Below are 19145 nucleotides of genomic sequence, written 5' to 3'. Positions count from 1 at the left end.
TACATATTCTCCATTTTATATTGCTATCAAAAAAGTTAATACATTCTTATTAGTTTAGGATACTCCAATGCACTTAGAACATTTTATTGCTCAAATGACTCCAAATGTGCATTGCAACTTGCATAAGGAATGTTAATATTTAAATTAATCTTCACACAAATGAAATCAATACATTTTTAACAAATATAAAGTAAAATGTGTTAAAACAATTTAGAGTGACCGATAAAAAAATATTGTTTCTATAACATACTCCAATTGAATTTTCAATGGCTTCATTTTATAAATCCATTTTATGTATTAAATATCTAAACTGTATAATTTTTGTCTTACATTCATTTTGTGACTTCCACAATTCAATGTTGAATAGCTAAAGATATAAAAGCATGCAAACACATATGTAATTTTTGAGATAAACACTAACCTGTTTCTACATTTATTATATGACAATTTCTCCTTAGAAACAAATAAAGCACCATTTCCATTTCTTTCTGTTCTGAACAGGTGAAAATGACAGCAAAATCAATAGAAAGAATTGTAAGGTTAAGATAAAAAACATTCTCAGTTCAGATCTTAATTTCAGGAACAATTTGCCATGACATCTGTGTAGTCTCTTCATGAAAGTTTAGCAGATCTGACAGCTATTTAATTATAAAGCAAGATTAGAGACTGGACAGAAGTACTGGCAGAAGAGAATTCATCTTTTGTGTCAGCATGTTTCAGTATATTCATTTTCTTAAGCCTGAAATCCATACCCCTAGTAAATCATTGTTTATCTTTAAGCTCAAAAAGGAAATCAAACATGGCATGAACAATTACCAAGATATTCTTAGAAAAATGCATTTTCAAAAAGAAAAAAAGAAAACAAATTAGAATTATGTGACACCTGAGATTTCCCTGTGGTTTTTTTTGTCTAAATTATATGCAATGTGTAAAATTATTTTAAAATTATAACAGATGGAAATATAAAACGATCAATAAAACAAAGTACATATAAAAGATCGCAAATTATGTATAGATACAAAAATTGTACCTATTATTTAAGGATACAAATTCCAAGGTAACAATATTATTATAATAAGTTTAAAAGGAAAACTTTGCTGGTAAGAAATTCATAATTTCCATTTTTAGTAAGTTAGAAATATATATTGAGCTAATCAAAATCCTGTTTTTATATATCACTGAATAAAATAAAACAAGCCAAATAAAAACTTGTTTACCCCCCACCCCCCGCCGACCAGTGAAACCAGTGAAGTTTTTCAACATTATATTCAGTTAAAAATAAATGCAGAAATTTCTGGTTTCCAATTCAGTATATAAGAAGCTTGGAAATTGCCACTCTCTCCTAACTACAAGTAAAAACCTATACACACTGAAAAATCGAGACTTCTTAGATCTGGAAGTGAAATCAGGCTATAGGGCAAACAGCTGCCCCCAAAATTGAAGAGACAAAAAAATCACAACTTACTGCAGCAGAAACCCACTAGATGAAATCTTAGCAGGAACCAGTGCTAAACTAGGAAAATCTGATCTTTCATTGATGAATTGTGAGAAACTCAAGGTAGACAATTCTAAGAGTCACAAATTCCTAGAGGACCAGTTATAGCAGGAACCCATACTTTTGTGAGGTTAAACATCCAGAGCTCAACCAGATAATAGAGTAAGTATCAGAAAAATATTCTTAGGCATTCTTGCTTGCTTCTCTGACTGGGGAAAGGGCGGAAGAAAAGGAACTATTCTGAATTTAGCAGAACACTGCATTCTTAATAAGATCTACACTTAGAAGAAACAATTTATTCAGAATCTAAGTTCATGAAGTTTAGATAGAATCTAACTAATCTGGGGAAATGGAAAGACCCAACTCTCACTGGCTCTAGCCTTCCATGTAGAGAAAGAAAATACCCAACTCCAGTCCACTTTGGCCATCTGGTCCCACCTAAGTAGATAGGGACTGAGAAGCGCTTGTGAAGTTTATAGTATGAAGCCACAGTCTCATTAAAGGTGGAAACCTAATCATAGGACTATAGAACACTTCATATGTACAAATGTCTTACTACCGTATTACTAACAGCTTATTTACAGCAGTTCCTTTTACCCAGTACATCACATCTAGGTATCNGGAAAAAAAAAAAAAAAAAAAAAAAAAAAAAAAAATCCAAAAATCCAAGACCTACTAAAAGTCAGAAAACAGTTGGAAGAGACAGAACAAGCATCAGAATGAGGTTAAGATATGGCAGTAATGCTGGTGTTATCATACAGGAATTTAAAACAGCTATTATTAATATACTAAGAACTCTAATAAATAAGGTAGACAGCATGAAAGAGCATATGGGCAAAAATAGAGAGTGTAAATTCTAAGAAAAAATCAAAAAGAAATACTAGAGATCAAAAGCACGGTAACAAAAATGAAAATGAATTCGATGGGCTTACTAGGAAGGCTAATTGGACAGGCTGAAGGAAAAAGCTTTGTACTTAGGGATCTAAATTTAAACTGTCAAAAGTGGAAAGCAAAGAGAAAAAAGACTATTGGGGGATGGGGCAATCTAGAACAGTGTATCAAGAACAGTGAGACAGCCACAAAGGGTGTAACATATGTGTAATGGCAGTTCTAGAGGAGGACTCGAGAAAAGAACAGAAGAAATACTTGAAACAATAATTACTTAGAATTCCTTACGTAAATGTCAGACACAAAGCCATAGATCCAGGAAGCTCAAGAACACTAACAAGATAAATGTTCTCCCCTCCCAAATGTAAATAGTTGTGTATCTTTTTAAAAAGTTTAATCTATTGACAACTTTCCAAAACAGAAAGCACCAGGCCAAGATGGGTTCACTGAGGATTCTACCAAATGAGCAGATTACCAATTAGTTATAGTCTACTTAGGAAGTAGAAACAGAAGGAGTGTTTTCTGACTCATTCTTTGAGGCCAGTATTACCAGAATATCAAAACCAGGAAAGATATTACAAGAAAAGAAATTACAGACCAGTATGGCTCATGAACACAGATGCAAAAATCTTCATCAAAATAAAAATAAACCCAAAAATATATAAAAGAATTATTTCCCCTGATTAAGTGGTATTTATCACACATATGAAAGGCTTCTCAAAACTCTAATAGTAATTCATCACATCAACAGGATAAAAACAGAAGAAAAATCATGTGATCATATCAACAGATGGTAAAAAATTTTGTCAAAATCTAATACCCATTGCTGATAAACTCTCAGCAAACTAGAACAAAAGGGAGTTTCTTCACCTTGATAAAGAACATCTACAATAAACCTACATCTAATATAATATGTAATGGTGAGAAACTTGAATTTTTCCCACTAAAATCAAGAACAAAGTAAAGATATACTTTCTCACCATTCTTTTTAACATCACACAAGAAGTCTTATCTAATTCAATAAGAAAAGAAAATGAATATGAAATATACAGATGGGAAGGAAGAAATAATACTACTGCTGTTTTCAGAATAGCATAATTGTCTAAGTAGAAAATCTGACATAATCCTCTCTCTCTCTCTCTCTCTCGGAACTAATAAGTCATTATAGTCAGAATGCAATATACAAGGTCAATATACCAGCAAAGAGCAAGTAGAATTTGAAATTAAAAACACAAAACCATTTACATGAACAACCAAAAAAATGAAATAATTGGGTCAAAATTTAAACCTAATAAAATATATGAAAAATCTATATGATGTAAACTACAAAACTGATAAAATAACTAAATAAATGAAGAGATATTCCGTGTTCATAGGAAGGAAGACTCAATATTGCAATGTGTCAGTTCTTTGCACTCTGATCTATAAATTCAGTGTCATACTAATAAAAATCTCAGCTAGTTATTTTGTGTATAGATACTAATAAATACTAACAGTTTATATGGAGAAAAAATCCAATAAAAATAAAAATGCAATTTGTATGGATAAGCAAAAGACCAATAAAACAGCCATTTTGATATTCTGCTATGTATTTTAATTTCATTAGTGGTTATCATCTTATCCCTATCAAACATAAAATTATATACTTTTATTTTTTATTTACTTTCCTAGTTTTATTGAGATTCAGTTGACATATAACAGTGTATTTAAGGTGAAAAACATGATAGATACATTAGCTGTATATATAGAGAGAGAAATGATTACCATAACAAATTTAGTTAACATCCATCACTTTACATAGTTACAATATTTTTTCTATCAAAATGTTAAATTACTTGGGGTGCCTGGGTGATTCTGTCAGTTAAGTATCTGACTCTTGATTTTGGCTCAGTTCATGATCTCATGGTTTGTAAGATATAGCCCCACATTGGGCTCAGAGCTCACAGCTCAGAGACGTTTTGGGATTTTCTTTCAACTCTCTCTCTGTCCCTCCCCCACTTGGCGCTCTCTTTCAAAATAAACGTTAAAAAAAAAAGTTGAATTACAACTCACACAAAATTAAGTATATTCTTACATAAAATTTTATATGCATACACCATCATCAGAAGGAAATTTAGAATGCTTTTAGTGAAAACCCTTTCCCTCCAAATCCTGTGTTTTCATGAGGTAGTTGAGAGAATTGACATTATTATCATTGTTCTTGTTATATTTCTTTTATTTTAGTAATTCACAGAAATTTCACACAGACTTCTTGGCACATCATAATCCATTTCCACTTTAATAAACATGCCATATTAATTTCTTTTTGTTCTCTATTTTTTAAACTTTTCTGTGCCTATCTTGAATCCCTTTCTCTGATTAAAGTGCCATTTGGTCAGGTACATTGCAACAAGTTGTTTCAATTTTTTTTCTCTTTCCAAAATTGTTCAGATATCCTCTAGTGCCTTTTATAAAATTGTAAAATAAAAAGAAGTATTTATTTTGCTCTAAGAAAAAGATAACAACGTTATATGGTTGTGGAGTGGGTTCTTAAGGATAATTCTTTTCTCAACAGAGCACATAGATACTGCTCTTTTGTGTGTTGACTTCCTGTTGCACATGAGAGGCCTGAATATGATATAATTATCTTTACCCTACAAGTAAACTGTACTTTCCCTGAGAAAGCTTGTAATATTTTCTTATCATTCAAATTGAGGTATCTTCACACATACACATTATATATATACACATATATATAAAATACATATGTTTATATATTTAATTAATTAATTTAAATTCAAATTAGTTAACACATAGTTTTCGTTTCAGGAGTAGAACCCAGTGATTCATTGAATGTGTAGATTGCTTTGGGTAGTATATATATTTTAATAATAATTGTTCTTCTAGTCCATGAGCATAGAATGTTTTTTCCGTTTCTTTTTGTCTTCTTCAACTTCTTTCATAAACTTTCTATTGTTTTCAGCATACAGATCTTTTACCCCTTTGATTATATTTATTCCTAGGTATCTTATGGTTTTTGGTGTAAATGTAAATGCTATCGTTTCCTTGATTTCTCTTCCTGATGCTTCATTATTGGTATAAAGAAATGTAACTGATTTCTGTACATTGATTTTATAACCTGCTATTTTGCTGAATTCATTTATCAGTTCTAGTAGTTTCTTGGTGGAGTCTTTCAGGTTTTCCTCATAGAGTATGATGTTCACAAAGAGTGAAAGTTTTTCTTCATCTTTGCCAATTGGTATCTTGTATCTTTTTGGTGTCTAATTGTTATGGCTAGGATTTCTAGTACTATGTTGAACAACTTTCTATATCTAGAAAGTGGACATCCCTATAGTGTTTCTGACCTTGGGGGAGAGCTCTCAGGTTTTTTTTCCCCATTGAGGATGATATTAGCTGTGAGCCTTTCATATATAGCTATTATGATATAAAGGTATTTTTCTTCTATCCATACTTTCTTGAGGGTTTTTATCAAGAACGGATACTGCATTTTTTCAAATGCTTTTTCTGCTCTGTTTAAAGGATCATATGGTTCTTATCCATTCTTTTATTAATGTGGTGTATCACATTGATTGGTTTGCAAATATTGAACCAGCCCTGCAGCTCAGGAATAAATCCCACTTGATCATGATGAGTAATTCTTTAAATGTACTGTTGAATTTGATTTGCTATTATCTTGTTGAGAATTTTTGCTTCTAGGTTCATCAGGGATATTGGCCTGTAATTCTTTTTAGTAGGATCTTTGTTTGATTTTGAAATCCAGGTAACACTGCTTTCATAGAATGAGTTTTGAAGCTTCCCTTCCATTTCTATTTTTCCAAATAGTTTGAGAATAGGTATTAACTCTTCTTTAAATGTCTGATAGAATTCCACTGGGAAGCCATCTGTCCCAGAACTCTTATTTGTTGGGAGATTTGTGATTACTGATTCAATTTCTTTGCTGGTTATGAGCCTGTTCAAATTTTCTATTTCATTCTTAAAAGTTTCAGTTTTTGTAGTGTGTGAATTTCTAGGAATTTGTCCATATCTTCCATATTGCCCACTTTGTTAGCATATAATTTTTTATACTATTCTCTTATAATTCTTTGAGTTTATGTGATGTAGGTTGTGATCTCTCTTCTTTCATTCATGATTTTATCTATTGGGGTCCTCTTCTTTTTGATAAGTCTAGCTAGGGATTTATCAATTTTGCTTATTCTTTCAAAAAACCAGCTTTTAGTTTCAATGATCTGTTCAACTGTTTGTTGTTTGTTTCTATATCATTTATTTCTACTCTTAATTTTATTATTTCTTTTCTTCTTATGGCTTGGGGCTTCATTTGCTGCTTCTTTCCTAGCTGCTATAGGTATAAGGTTAGGTTGTATATTTGGGAACTTCCTTACTTCTTGAAATAGGCCTGAATTGCAGTGTACTTTCCTCTTAGAACTGCCTTTCCTGCAACCCAAAGGGTTTGGACTATTGTGTTTTCATTTTCATTTGCTTCCATGTATTTTTTAAAAATTTCTTCTTTAAATTTCTGGTTAACCCATTTATAACCCAATTAATAACAAACATAAAGAAACTCATTGATAATAATACCATGATAGTAGGAGACTTTAATATCCTACTTACAGCAATGGACAGAACATCAAAGCAGAAAATCAAGAAGGAAACAATGGCTTTAAAATACACACTGGACCAGAGGGACTTAATGTATATTCAGAACATCTCATCTAAAGCAGCAGAATATACATTCTTCTCTAGTGCATATGGAACATTCTCTAGAATAGGCCACATACTGAATCACAAATCAACCCTCAACAGATATAAAAAGATCGAGATTATACGATGCATATTTTCAGATCACAATGCTATGAAACTTGAAATCAATCACAAGAAATAATTTGGAAAGCCTTCAAATATGTGGAGGTTAAAGAACATCCAACTAAAGAAAGAATGGGCTAACCAGTAAATTATATCCTTGTTTTGTTGAGGTACAATTGGTACATGAAAAATTATACACATTTAATGATTACATTTTGTGAATATGCACATATGCATACACTTGAGATACTATCAATGCAATTGGGGTACTAATCATATACCAACTCCCCAAATCTCCCTATGTTCTCTTTTGTGTATGTAGGTTTGTATGTTTGGGTTTTTTGGTTTGTTCCATTACAGTATGAACACAGCACCAATTTTATTCTCTTTTAAAGTACGGAACTACATATATTTAACCATAGGTAGTGTATTTTACAGCAAATCTCTAGAATTTATTCATCCTACCTAAATTAAACATTATACCCATTGAGCAACAATTTTCTCTTTCCCTCTATCTTCTGCCTCTGAGAGTCATGTTTTAGTCTCTGTTTCTATGAGTTTCACTAAATGAATCTGTATTATTTGTCTTATTATGATTGGCCTATATCACTTAGTAGTAATGTCCTTTAGGGTTATCCATGCCACAAAATGGTAGTTTTCCTTTTTTGTTGTTGTTGTAGTTGTTTGTTAAAGCTGAATAGTATATTATCGTATGTATATACCACATTTTTAATCCATAGACACTTAGATTGTTTCCTTATCTTTGTTTTATGACTAATATCGCAGTGATCATGGGAGTGCAGATGTCTCTTTAAGATCTTGATGTCATTCTTTTCAATATATCACAAAAGTAGGATTTCTGGTTAACCTGCTAGTTCTATTTTTAATTTTTTAAGGAACCGCCATTCTGTATTGCATAGTAGCTTCACTGTTCTATATACTACCAACAGTGTATAAGGGGTTCCAATATCTTCATATTCTTGGTAGGACTTTTATTATTAATTAGTAGTAGTAGTAGTAGTAGTAGTAGTAGTAGTAGTAGTATTTGATAATAGGTAACCTAACTGATATAAGGAAATATCTCATTGTGGTTTTGATTTGCATTGAATTTCCTTGATGATTAGTGATGTTGAGCACTCTTCAATATATATGGCAGTTATTTGTATGTCTTTGTTAAAAAAATTCAATCAAGAAAGTTTGAAGATCTAGTTGGCTTTGTTAAATGATCTATGAATCAGGCAGTACCTCTTCTAGCAAGAAGTGATGCTCCAAAGAGTGTACAAAATGAAAGATTTTATTGTTGTTGTTGTTTGTTTTGTTTTGTTTTTCTTAGGAAGGAGGGCTGGGCAAAGAAGTTACTAGCAGAAGAAAAGAAAGGATTGTTTCCAGAAAGATCACTTTTCTTTAGTGGGGGAGGAAAAAGGGCTTTATCATGCAGATTATTTCCTCATCTTTTGGGGTATAGAGAGGGCCCAGAGGACAGATTACTTCACTGATGCTGACCAAAAAACTTTTGACTAACTAATAAAGGCAACATTTCTGGGAGAGGTTGAAACTGCAATTAAATCGAGTATTAACCCACATTTGGGAATTTGCTCTAAGTGACACTGTTGGGGCCTGCGTTTTTTTTTTTTTTAACACTTGTTTAGAGAAATTCAAGTCCTTTGTCCATTTTGTATTTGAATTATTTGGGTTTTTTGATACTGTGTTATAGGAGATTCTTATATATTTTGGATAGTAACCCTTTACTCGATGGTTCGCAAATATTTTTTACTATTTTCTAAGATGAATTTTCACTCTGTTGAATGTTTCATATAAAAATTCTCATCAGTTAAAATCCAAAGCATATAAAGAATGAACACAAATAATTAATAAAAAAAATCAATTAAAAATGGACAGAGATCTGAATAGATTTTTTTTCAAAAAAGACTTATGAATGGTCAGTAAGTTCATGATAAGATGCTCAACATTGTTAATTATCAGGGGAAATGCAAGGTAAAACCACAATGGCATAACCCTCCAAACCTGTTAGAATGTCTAGCGTCAAAAAGAAAAGAGACAACAAGGGTTGACAAGGATAGGAAGAGAACCCATATACACTTGATGGGAGTGTAAATTGGTAGAGCCAGTAAGGAGATTCCTCAAAAAAAGTATAGATGTTTGCACTTCCATGTCTATTGCAGTATTATTCACAACAGCCAAGATATGGAAACAATGTACATGTCCCTCACTGGCTGAATCGATGAAGAAAATGTCACACACACATGCACACACATACACACTCACTGGAATACTGTTCATCCATGAAAAAGCCAGAAATTCTGCCATTTGCAGTAAGATTGATGGACATTGAGAATATTATGCTAACTGTAATAAGTAAAACAGAGAAAGATAAATATTGTATGGTGTCACTTATATGTGGAATCTAAAAAAGCCAAACTTGCAGAAACAGAGTAGAATAGTAGCTAACAGGGGCTAGGGGTGGGAGGGAAGGATGAATAGATGTTGGTCAAAGAGTAGAAATTCCCAGTTAGAAGATGAGTAAGTTATGGGAATCTAATGTATATCATGGTAATTATAGTTGATTATAGTTAATAATACTTTATTATATACTTGAAAGCTGCTAAGATTTATTAAATATTCTCATCATAAAAAGAAAAGGGTAATTATGTGACATGATGGAGGTGTTAGCTAATTCTATGGTGGTCATCATTTTGCAATAAATAAATGTATCAGATTAACACATTGTACACCTTAAACTTACACAGTGTTATATGTTACAGTATCTCAATGTAGTAGAAATACTATATATCTGTAAAGATAGCCAAGAATAGTCTTATCTAATATCTTTATCGATTATCTGGGTATTATCATGGAAGTCTAGAATAAAAGTAGTTTTCATCCTTTATCAATATGTAGACATTTACTTTTAAAAAAATTATTGAAGTATAATTAATAAACAGTGTTATATTAGTTTCAGGTATACAGTGTAATGATTCAACAATTCTATGCATTATTCAGCACTTATCAAGATAAGTATACTCTTAATGTCCTTTATCTATTTTACTCATTGCCGCACCACCCTTCCCTTTAGCAACTATCAGTTTTTTCTCTGGATTTAAGAGTCTGTTTGCTTGTCTCTTTTTTCTTTGTTTGCTTTGTTTCTTAAATTCTCTATCTGAATGAAATTAATGATATTTATCTTTCTCTATCTGACTGATTTCGTTTAGCATATTACTTTCTAGGTCCATACATATTATTGCGATGGCAAGATCATATTATTTTTATGGTTGAGTAATTTTATTGTGTGTGTGTATGTGTGATTATATATGTTATATATATGTGTGTTTACACATACACACACCACTTCTTTATTCATCTATTGATACACACTTGGGTTGCTTCCATAGTTTGGCTATTGTAAATAATTCTGCAATAAACATAGATGAATATATATTTTTTCATTGTTTTCATTTTGTAAGGGTAGATACCCAGGAGCAGAAAGGCTGGATCATATGATAATTCTATTTTTAATTTTTTAAGGAAACTGTATATTGTTTTCTTCAGTGGCAGCACCAATTTGCATTTCTATCAACAGTGCACAAGTGTTCCTTTTGCTCCGCCTCCTCATCACCACTTAACATTTCTTGTCTTTTTGTTTCTAGTCATTCTTATAGCTGCAAGGTGATATCTTATTGTGGTTTTGATTTGCATTTCCCTGATGATTAGTGATGTTGAGCATCTTTTCATCTTTTCATCTGTTGGCCATCTTTATTTCTTCTTTAAAAAATTCTGTTTTGTAATCAGCTCTGTTCATTTTTAATCAGATTACTTGCTTTATTGGGTTGTTGAATTGTAAAATTTCTTTACATATTTTGGACATTAACTGCTTATCAGATATATCATTTGCAAATATCTTCTATAATTGAGTAGATTGCCATTTTGTTTCATTGATGGTTTCCCTCACTGTGCAAAAGCTTTTTTTTTATTTTAGTATACTTCCAGAAGTTTAATTTTAGTAAACTTTTATCTTTCTTGCCTGAGGAGATATATATATGTATATATACATATATATATACAAAAACGTTTCTATAGCAAATGTCAAAGAAATAATTGCCTATATTTTCTTCTAGGAGTTTTATGGCTTTAGATCTCACATTTGGATCTTTAATCTATTTGCATAAGTTAACTTTGTAAGTAACAGTAACAGCAAACATAACAAACATAATGTTTAATAATTGTTATAAAGTAAAATATCACTCTAATCAAAATAGTTGACTGGAAAAACATTTAAAAACTTCAAATCTTTTCATTCAATTAAAATATTTACTTTGAAGAAACAAGTTTTTCTTCATCTCTGTGATTTAATTCTGTTATTATTTTTGTTCTCCTTATTTATGAATTTTGGTTTCTTTTCCATGTTTTTCTTCACTCTGAGATCATTCACTTTTTTATACTGTAGGTGACAAAGACTGTTTAATCCAAACTGTAGTCATGCTTCCCTGAGCCCTCCTCTGAGCTCAATCTAGATTTTAGCCCTCTTTTCTGGGCTTACTTTGCCCAGATGTAGTAAGAAACCTGCTAATTCTGGTTAGTGAGAATCTCCCCATCCTTCAAGTATGATCACCCTGGCCTGCCTACAACAGGAATCACGTTCAACTGGTTTGGTGAATATCTCCTACCCATTATGTCTTTTCTTAGTAACTTTCCATCACCTGCCCTCTTAATTCTGTTCTGTAAATCTCCACTTGTCCATGTTGTGTTCCAAATTGAGTCTGATCTCTCTCCTCTGACATGATAACATCTCTCAGTAGTCCTTAATAAAGACTTCTTTGCTCTTAACAAATGCAAGAATATTTTATTTAATATAAGATTCCTTTATTTGTCTTCCATATCTCTTACACTATCACTCATACTTGTCATCAATTTTTTATAACCTTAGTGTATAAAATATTCACTTGGTCTTCTAGAACTTAAGTATCAATCATATGCTTTTTTGTGGATCTGTTAGTTTCAATTATGACTATCATGTGTTTTGATTCTGGTATATTTATAATTCAGGAAGATTTTCCATTCCTCTCATGATGTCTCCAGAAAAGTTGTCACTTTTTTCAAATTTCATTTTGATTCTTCTAAGTTTTTAATTTAAATAAGAAATGGTATTTTAAGTTACTACATCTACGTAAAAATAATTGCAACTTTTCTTTCATGTTCCTAGTGGTCAGTTCCCTCAGTACTAGCATTTAGCAGAATATTGGTTTCTTTTGGGTAACAGAGCGGGAAGAAAAAAAAAAAACATTTGAGAGGCTTACATATCTGCATAGTGAGTCAGGGGCAAAAACTTGACCCATAATTATAAGTCTTTCAACTTTTTGAAATATCTGGAGCAAAAGTGGCTGGGATGATTCTCTATTCCAGATCCCTCCTGTTACAAGAAGCAATTTTCTATAATGTGTAATGACTAGGAGAAATTCACCTTGCATTGCAAACACTTGGATATTTTCAATATCTGAAAAATGTGGAGCTCTATCAAAGCTCACTAACAAAATGGCTGCGACATTGCCCATATTAAATGAGAAAACATATGTAAATTTATTAGAACTATCTCTGGAACTCAACAAATGTTAGCTATTATTTGTTATTAAAAGATTCCATAGACTCCTATCAGTCAGACTTCTTCTGGGAGTTAGATAATCATTTATTTTCCACATAGGTGATTAGAAGTTCATTTTATCCAAAAGATTTCAGAATTTGTATGTTAAAGACATGCCCTGGGGTGCCTGGGTGGCTCAGCCAGTTGAGTGTCTGATCCATATCAGGTCATGATCCGTTTGTGAGTTTGAGGCCCACATATGGCTCTGTGCTGACAGCTTAGAGCCTGGAGTCTTCTTCGGACCCTGTCTCCCTCTCCCTCTGCCTCTTCCCTGCTTATACTCTGTCTCTCTCTCTTTATCTCTCAAAAATAAATAAACATTAAAAAAAGTTTTAAAAATACACCCACCAGGCAGAACCAGCATGTAATTTATTGTAATAGAATAGAATATTGTGTAATATTCTAGACAAGGGGTAGTTAAAGGAAGGACATGTAAACATCTATGCCACCTTCTTCCTAGAAGTTTCTTTCCTTTCCCTTTTTAAGAATTTTTAAGTTGAATATTGCATACATACTGAAAAATGTGCCCATAATAAGTTTGTACATTATAGAATTCTTACAAGGTCAAAACTCCTACACAATACTACTGAAAACAAGAAACAGAACATTATCATTGCCACAGAAATCTTCCTCAACCCTCCTTGTCAATATACCTCCCCAAAGATTACCTTTATTCTCACTTCTATTTGCAAAATTGTGTGTGCTTTTATTTTTTTTAACTTGATATGAATGCAATCAGTGTGATTTTTGTCTGGATTTTTTGTTGTAGTTGTTAACATTATGTAAATGGTATTTTTTATCTACATTGTTTTGCTTATATCATTCATTTTTATTTCTGTGCAATATTATCTTGTTTATGAATATGTCACAATGTATTTTCCAAGTCAGATTACTTTCATTGTGAATTACTTCAAATCATATTGCTATGATCTATCCTCTTTGGTGCAAATATATATGTATCTTTGTTGGTTATATATTTTTTGTTTGATGATAGGGCATGCATATATTTAACCTAGTAGATTTCACTAGTTTGCAGAGTACCAGTTTCACCTCCCCCACCCAACAGCAATATTCAAGGACTATCATTATTTCACATCCTTGTCAGCTAAGTTGTTGAAGGAGTTTAGAACACACTATCCCAAAATATGCCACTCTGGCATATTAACTATTTTGATAAAGGCACTTGAAAAACAACAGATGCAAAAAGTACACTCTGGCCTTGCTCTGTTTTCTTAAAAGTAGTAGATGAAATTTCCATGTGAAAGGTGTCCTTCCTATACCAGAAGGAAACATTCTTACCACCAACTGGGAAGTTGAGATGGAAGGAATTCTGTACAGACCTTGTTAAAATAATTCTTATTTTCTTTAGTCTCTCCACATAGTTTCGCTACTTTCCACAATTGCCTTTTTATTCAACCTTGAATAAAAGCATTTAAAGTTTGCCAATTCTTTGGGTCTTCATTCCATATGAGGTCTCCCATTTCACATAAAACTAGCATTTAATAAATTTCTATGCTTTTTTTTCATATTTATCTGTCTTATTTTCATTTAATAATCAAGCCCAATAAAAAACCCTAACAGGGTAGAGATAATCATGTTTCCCTGATCATTAAGGAAGATGGGCCAGGGCTTCATGTCTTACTAGCCAATTATGTATGCTTTTTTATCCATTTTCAATTAAGTTTTCTTTTCATTTACTTTAGGGACTAATTTATATTGTTAATAGGGAAGGAAAAAAGTTGCTCCAATAATATCCTAAAAAAAATAAGTCTAACTTACTATTGTCTTGCGAGTACACTGCCATCCATGTGTAAGTTCAGGGGGGCTTCTCCAAGCAATAGCTTCAAAGAGCTATAGAAAAAGAACATATATTTCAAACGAGGCAAGATTCTAAATGCAACTTTCTGCTTGCAAGGTGGACTATAATCTTTGTGATTGATTAGACATGTTCAGTTTTCATATCACAGATGCTGGGAAATCTGGTTTTGAAACAATCCGATATAAGTGGCTTAAGAGCCAGCAGGGCTAAAATTCCTTAGGGAGGTGTACATTGCTGAAGCATAACAGAGTTTTTGTTATCAACATATTTTGGATACAAGAACTTTGCCAGTTATATGTATTGCTATTATATCACCATTCTAATTTGTTTTTACACACAGTAATTTTTTTTTAAATTATCAAAAGTCTAACTTTAATGTAGCCCAGATTCATTAACAGTATTTTTCTGAATGGTCCGGCTTTCTTATGCTTTTGTTGTTCTTGTTTTGGTACTGATTTAAAAACTTCTTCCTTTACCCAAAGTTAAGAAAAAATTTATGTTTTGCTTTCTCATTTGGATTGGCAGTTTACCTCGAGTTAAATTTATGTAAAGAGTAAGGTAGAATAACATTATGCTTTATCCAGTTAGCCATCTGTCTACTGGACCCAGCACCTTTTGGTGAAAAATTCCTCAGTGTTCCGCGGTGCCTCATTTATCACAAATCAAGTGTCCTTTCAACCATGAACCTTTTTATGAAGTCTTTAGCATTGCTTCAAAGTCAAATTCTTTTCCCTACTTTCGCTTTATAATTCCTTACAAGACAATAATGAAAACCCTAATGTATTAACTAACTTTATATAGGACGGTAAATGTGTTAGAGAATATTAAAATCCCTAAATTAGCATAATGCCACCCAAATTCCAAAGTATTTTAACAGACACCATTTTATTTTTATTTTACTTGTTACAGTAGCATTCTGATGCAGTTTCACCTACATCCCTGTCCATTGTTCACAGTAATTACGAAGCTATGACCTCTAATGGTAAACCAGCTGGTTTTCCCCTGATCCTTGTCAGAGTTCATTAGTTGTAAATTGGAAATTTGATCTATAGGAAGGAAAAGGTCTTTAACACAAAAATATAGCCAAATTTTAAATATGCATAAAGAAATTTGAAAAAATCTATTATAGTGTTACCTTAAATTTTCCCAGCAAGCCAGAGAATTTATAAATTTGTGTATCATTTATCTAATTTTGATTTTTACTTTTTCATTTTATTTGTTTTGTTTGGTGTACATTTCTTCTACTCTACATAATTACTCTTACCCTTCACATGACTCAGCTTCCCTAGTTGGGGATTATGCTGGGATGTTAAAGTATATATGCACATGGTTTCCTGTTACTTATATTCAGATCTCAGCTCAATAATCAGTAGATAATAATAATCAGTAGATAATAATCTATAGCATTGAGCAAACTGAAACTACATTTTTTTTGTCAACATTCATTTTTATTAATAGAAAATAAACACTTATTCCAGTTTCAGTCGTTATACTTCAAGTAGCTAATAAAAAAGAAAAGAATTTAAAATAATCACTCAGTCATCCTGTTTTGACTAAGACAATGAAACTGTGGCTTAAAAAAAACATATTCAGCACCATTTGCTCATAGGCCTTTCAGAATTTGTTCTTAAAGTTTCTCTAACTTTCCTGTCTGTAAGGTACAGTAATCATTGAGAGACAAGAGGAAGCTTCTCTAGGACAACCAATGATAAGTTATGCAATTGTCATGAAAGGAGTCCATGTACATTCAGCACTTTACCTTGGACTGTATAATGATCCCCTCACTTCCAGCTCAGGAGGGACATATTTCTAAGCACTGAGGTATGAAGAGTCAGACTGTTATTTGCTGTTAGAATTAGCTAATAAAGTAAATCTCTGGCACGGATGCTACTGGTCCTTAACATCCTGTGATTTTAGGAAATTCTGTAAATAGTTCAGATTTAATTCAACTTATTTAGAAATGAAACCTATTGAATAAGGTCCACTATTCTGCCAGAGTATCTGCTGATTTAGTATCCTTATAAAATACATATAATACGTGCAGGTAAATCATAGTCTTAAAGTATACTTAGAATACTGCATATTCAAATCAAAACCTAGGTCAACAAAATGCCTATAATTAAAAGCAACTGATGGAACGAAATCCAAAGTTATGACAAGGGAAACTCACTCTCTTGCTAAGCTGTGTTGCTTAGAGAACTTACAAAAGCATGTACCCTTACAGCCATTTCAGGACAGATAAGGAGATACCCTCGCCTCTTTCTTTACCATAGGATTCCAACTGAGGATGGGCCAGAAATTAGCATTTCTAAATATTTCAGAAAAGTCAACAAAATTGCTAAAAAGATTTTTTAAATGCCTGTCTTTCTGAGTCTGTGAGTAGTAATCTCAGGATTTTCTAATAGCACAAAGACAAAGGCAAGTCTGTACACTTGCTCAGATGCTAGAAGAGTGGGAGATGGACTGTTAAGGACATCCTTAGCCAGAGCTTCTGTGGGCTTGTGACTGTATGCTGATAACAAGTGAGTCAGGTGGACTTTTGTGAGAGAATAGTGTTTGGTGGCTAGGACCTCTTTTGGGCATCTCTTCCTAAGTGGAATACACAACAGGTAAGGAGTAGGGGAGGTAATACAGGGAAGCTACTCTTTCCTGCTCAGAAGGAGTTGATGAAGTCCATATGTGCATTCAAGAAGCCCATGGGATCCTCTAGCTGTGGATAGTGGCTAATGTGGTCATCCAGAATCAACACTGTGGACCGCGGCAGCATTTTCCTGTACAGCTCCAACAACTCTGGATAGGGGTCAATGGGATCCAGTGGACCATAGATAAAATGAATGGGAATAGTTACAGAAGCAAGAGCTCCCACCCAGTGCCTTCTAAATGTCTTCATCGGTTGATGTACTGTAAGAGACTGTCGATAACTAAGTTTCCGTCATTATTGCGGATCCCTGCCCCCATGTCCCACAGCTCACTCTCAGAGGGGCAAGTGTACGGCCCAAAGACTGGAGTGAGACCTCGGGAGAATACAAAGAATTTCATCAATCGCGTGAGGATAGGTGACAGGACACCTCCATCTTTGAGAAGCTTTTGGAGAAGGAAAGGACGGTGAGTCTCAGGAAATATACCTCCATTTGACAGAGACTTTATGGTAAGCCGACCAGATCGATTCTGCTTGAACCTATAGAGCAGCTCCTGAGCAACGATATCTACATAATCATGAGACAAAAAGTTGATCCTGTGGTTCGGGAGCCCGAGGTGCCGCGAAAGAGCCTCCACAATGCTGGCCTGCTCGAATATGGAGTAGTGATGTGGTCTTGGTTTGTCACTGAAGCCAAAGCCCAAGAAATCAAGGGCAATCACTCGATGAAACCTTAGGGTCAGACCTTCCCAAATCTTTTACCAATCATAGGTGGATGTTGGGAAGCCACGCAAAAGCACAACTATCTCAGGACATCCAACCACACCCACAGAGTCTTGGTAGAGGATGCGCAATTCCTTGTAGGTGAAAATTTGCCTGATGACTTCTAGGAGTGCAGAGCAGGAGAAAGCTAGGTGGGGTGGGAGGGAGGATATGCAGGTAGGCCGCAAGCTGGGGCACAGCCAACAGACCCACCTGAACCCACCACTCCTTCATCCTGATTCAGGTAGACCTGGCCTACAAGACTCCATGTTTGTGGGAAACAGTTGCACATGTGCTTCCTGAGGCCAGAGCTTCTGGGCCTTACCCCTGTCCACCAGGGGAGACCTGGCCAAGCCACTGAATACCCAGCTCTGAAACTACGTTTATAAAAGGAGAAAAACACCATGGTTATTTCTGAATTCCCAGAAACAAAGATGCTTTTTTCGTATGGTAGAAACTCAACAAATGTCTGATAAACACTGAGTTGTTACAGAATTGTCATTAAAGAGCCATGAGACAGTTTTTGTTAAATTCCTCTAAGGGGCTTTGGAGGTGTTACCTTTTCAAGAGCAGTCTACAGCAAATCTTAGAAAATATTTAAAGGGTACCCTTAAATCTCAGAGTTGCCCTTTCAAACACAACATGAAATGAACTTTGATCTCAATCATTTATTCCCAGTTAACAAATAAAATTGAGGCATGGAAATCCTTAGGTACTCAGAATGACTTATTTGTGTTAATGTCATTAATTTATAGGCAGATTTTTGCTCTCTTCCTGTGAATTTTTGGCACAAACACTGGGAAAAGAAGTTTGGGCTCTGACCTTCCCAGGGCAACAAAATTTATTCTGCTGTGTGGATAGAAGACTCTCAGCATGTATAACCTGGGAAAGGAGGGCTTATGGAACTTAAGTTAAACTCTTATCCTGAACCATAGGTGCACATGGTCCCATCTCTCTAATCCTAGAAGAGCTGTAGAAACAAGGCTATGGCTCAGAATATCATGTTAATAGAGGATATTTAGTGCCAGTATAGCAATCCTACTCTGAGACTAGGCACAGACATTTTCAGTAACAGTCCATATTGCTCAAA

General features: G+C 33.5%; 1 pseudogene; it reads right to left on the bottom strand.

Moving 5' to 3' along the window:
- Nucleotides 1–17308: 17308 nt before the first annotated feature.
- Nucleotides 17309–18289, bottom strand: LOC144216790 (mesoderm-specific transcript homolog protein pseudogene; annotated as a pseudogene).
- Between the last annotated feature and the right edge of the window lie 856 nt (nt 18290–19145).

This window comes from Crocuta crocuta, unplaced genomic scaffold, assembly GCF_008692635.1.
Source record: "Crocuta crocuta isolate KB4526 unplaced genomic scaffold, BGI_CrCroc_1.0 scaffold449, whole genome shotgun sequence".
Taxonomy (NCBI): domain Eukaryota; kingdom Metazoa; phylum Chordata; class Mammalia; order Carnivora; family Hyaenidae; genus Crocuta; species Crocuta crocuta.
The sequence above is the reverse complement of the archived record's forward strand: the minus strand, read 5'-3'. Positions and strand labels throughout refer to the sequence as shown.